Source organism: Barbus barbus, assembly GCF_936440315.1.
Source record: "Barbus barbus genome assembly, chromosome: 11".
Classification (NCBI taxonomy): Eukaryota; Metazoa; Chordata; class Actinopteri; order Cypriniformes; family Cyprinidae; genus Barbus; species Barbus barbus.
This window is the reverse complement of record NC_136739.1, coordinates 19,216,884-19,220,738: the sequence shown is the minus strand read 5'-3', so window position 1 is coordinate 19,220,738 and position 3,855 is coordinate 19,216,884.

Here is a 3,855-nt window from a genome sequence, read left to right as displayed (position 1 = left end):
GTTGAGGTCGATTGTTCAGTTGTCCATTTTGGCAGGTACAGAAGCGCAGCACCGCGCACCGCAGGAGAACGAGCGTCAACGGGTCACGCATCAGAGGCACGGTCGGTGGAAGCACGCGATGGGCGGAAGCTGATGTACCGGAGGCTCGGCGTTGTCACCCAAACATCGCGTCAGAGCACTATGACGGCGATGCTCGTAGATACACTCCTGCGTAAGCAAGCGGGGAGGAGGGAAACATAGTCACCGAGAAACTGAAGCATGAATTCCTCAGGGAAAGCGAACAAAAAAAGTATCTATCTATCTATCTATTGTAAGGAAGATCTCACCTACATTCAGTTATGATTTTAACAACGCAAACGCATATATCTTTTAAAATATACAAGACATAGGCCTAATAGAGCCTAGCCATCCGTGAAGACGAAGGAAGAATGGAATGCATGCAACCTACATGCCCACAGAAAAGGATTAGGCAAGAAATGATTTCCACTGAATTTCCAGATGTGTCTGACTGAATGTGTGCTGAGAAATAACCTTGTGTAACTCACTGCTGACTCCCACATCTGTTGGAGTCCATCTCCCCTCACATTGCTTCATACATTTCACTGAAAAGAACGAATGCAAACAGAGCCTAACATCTTTAAGGATATAAATGCATCATGAAAGCCACGATACAGTTTACGGTGATGCGACATGCACTCTCTCTGTGAACTGATTTTGCATTCTCTTGTAGCTGCACCAAAAAAGGAACATCAGTGCATTATGACATTTTTTTGTGGCTTTGTGAGACTTGCTACAACTTTTCCTGACATCTGACACAGATAACCTTGTCCAATAAAAAATATTAGGAGACTAAGAATCTCAAAATTACTGATTTCCTACACATTCTAGCCATCTTGATTTGTTGTTTTCCAAAAAAATTATGTATTTGCACTGGATGTGTTTGAGGTTGATCAGCTTGACTCATTGGTGGCCTGTTTATAGAAAATACAGCCATTTACATTCTTCTAAAACATATGTACACATAACATAAAACAACTAGAATGAATTAAGATAAATTTGACAATTTTTTTTGACACATTAAAAACAGCCCCCAATATACTGTATATATATATATATATATATATATATATGTGTATATACACACACACACAACCCAAATTCTGGAAATATAAATGAGCTCATTTCAAATTTGTTGCCTGCTACAGGTCTCCAAAAAGTTGGCACGGGAGTAACAAAGGGCTGAAAAAGCAAGATATTTTTTAAAGATTCAGCTGGGAGAGCATCTAGCAACTAATTAAGTTAATTGACATCAGGTCTGTAACATGTTTAGCTATAAAAGGGATGTCTTAGAGAGGCAAAGTCTCTCAGAAGTAAAGATGGGCAGAGGCTCTCCAATCTGTGAAAGAGTGTGAAAAAATATTGTGGAATACTTTAAAAACAATGTTCCTCAACATCAAATTGCAAAGGCTTTGCAAATCTCATCATCTACAGAGCATAACATCATCAAAAGATTCAAAGAAACTGGAAAAATCTCTGTGCGTAAGGGACAAGGCCGAACACCTTTGTTGGATGCCCTCAGACGACACTGCATCACTCATCGGCATGATTCTGTCATTGATATTACTAAATGGGCCCAGGAATACTTCTAGAAACCACTGTTGGTAAACACAATCCGGCGTGCCATCTGCAGATTCCAACTAAAGCTCTATCATGCAAAAAGGAAGTCATATGTGAACATGGTCCAGAAGCACCGTCGTGTCCTGTGGGCCAAGGCTCATTTAAAATGGACTGTTTCAAAGCGGAAAAGTATTCTATGGTCAAACGAGTCCAAATGTGACATTCTTGTCGGAAATCACGGACGTCATGTCCTCCGGGCTAAAGAGGAGGGAGACCTTCCAGCGTGTTATCAGCATTCAGTTCAAAAGCCAGCATCTCTGATGGTATGGGGGTGCATAAGTGCATACGGTATGGGCATCTTGCATGTTTTGGAAGGCACTATGAATGCTGAAAGGTATATAAAGATTTTAGAGCAACATATGTTCCCCTCCGGATGACATCTATTTCAGTGAAGGCCTTGTGTATTTCAGCAAGACAATGCAAAACCACATACTTGTAAAATTTCTCAGTTTAAATACTTATGTTATCTATGTTCTATTGTGAATAAAATACTGGCTCATGTGATTTGAAATTCTTTTAGTTTTAATTTTATTCAAATTTATAAAACATCCCAACATTTCTGGAATTTGGGTTGTGTGTGTGTATGTATATATATATATATATATGCATGATACCATGGGTTTCTAGGGTGTAGATTTCTGTCTTACTAGCCCAAAAAGAGTCAACCCTCTGATCTCTATGATATTGTGGCTAGATTTGGCTCAGGTTGCTGCTTTATTGTTAATTCTAAGGGACATTTTTATCCATGCACCAAATAAAATAAGTCTGATCACTAAGAAAAGTAATAATTTACTAATCAGTCTGCATGACTTAAGGTGATTTGCAACTCATCTTGCACAAACCGTGTTTTTGTGCATGGTAGTAACAGGAATGTCCCAGATGTGCTGCTGATCCTTCTTTCTCACAGTTGTGGTTTCATTACTCAGAGCGCTCTTCTTATAACCTCTCAGTCATTACTCACCCTCATGAAGAGAGAGCCACACCTGGAGGACAAAAATAATCAAAAATTGATTGAAACCGAGAAAGCACAAGTGTCAGAGAGAGGCAGTGTGAGAGAAAGATAAGTTTAAAGATAAGTTTAATAGCATGCTGTATTAAAAAAATAAAAATCATAGAAAAGTGTAAAAATTGGACTAAAATGAATCAGTGAAGCTTGTTTAAATCTAAAGCACTTACAAGCGTTTGACAAAAGGATATGTTTGTGTATGAGAGTTTCATGAATAATGAATGTGCATGTTTTAGTACAGGAAGAATATTTTCTTGAGTTTTAGTTGTCCTGTTTACTCTTACACAAAACGGAACAGATACATAACACGCTGTTGTCATAATTTAAACTGTAATCATAAAACTGTCATTTAAAACAATAAACAGGCACAGCCTTATTTTTGTGTCTTTTATACATATGGTATTGCATTTACATATAATGCAGAACTATTGAGATGGGCAATAAAATATAGACACTCTTTGCTCAGATGGTGTAAGATGGTGGCACTAATGTATTTTACAAGTAGACACGCTGATATATTTTTTTTTAAATAAGCAAAGACAAATAAAAAGGACACTTAGAAAACTAGAGTGATTAAGACAGTATACTTCAATGTGAAATTGAATCAAAATGTTTAAAGAAATTAAAAAGGGGCGAGGGTCCACCTAGAGAGATGCAAGGGCATCCTTGGTTACAGCTACTAGAGATGGTGGGTCTGGGGGATTGTGAGTAGTCCCATGGCAGGCCTGTTAAAACATGATGTTCTGCTCTCCCAGCCACAGAGGGGTTGCTTCTCTCCTTCAGCTGACTCTTGAGATGGGTACTGAAACTCCACCGGTATCCATGGTGACCCATTGGGAACTCAGATTCCTCTAGGTAGCTAGCCAGATGATTCAGGAGGGAGCAGGAGTGAGCGTAAAAGTAAAAGTAAAGGAAAAGTAAATTCACATCTGTACAGTTGAACGCTGGAGAAGAAGGTTCAACACTCTTCAGCAATAAAAACAAACAAACAATAAAGCACAATTATTAGTTTATCTAAAGTCAAATTAGTATGGTTGAACTGGAGATCAAAGATCAGCAGCAAAGACATTGGTTAATAAAATGGGATTAGATACATTTGTGTTAACGTTTAATTATTGCAGGTTTGCGTCATATTCTGAGTTTTAATTAAATGAGTAACTAAATCTGTTTTT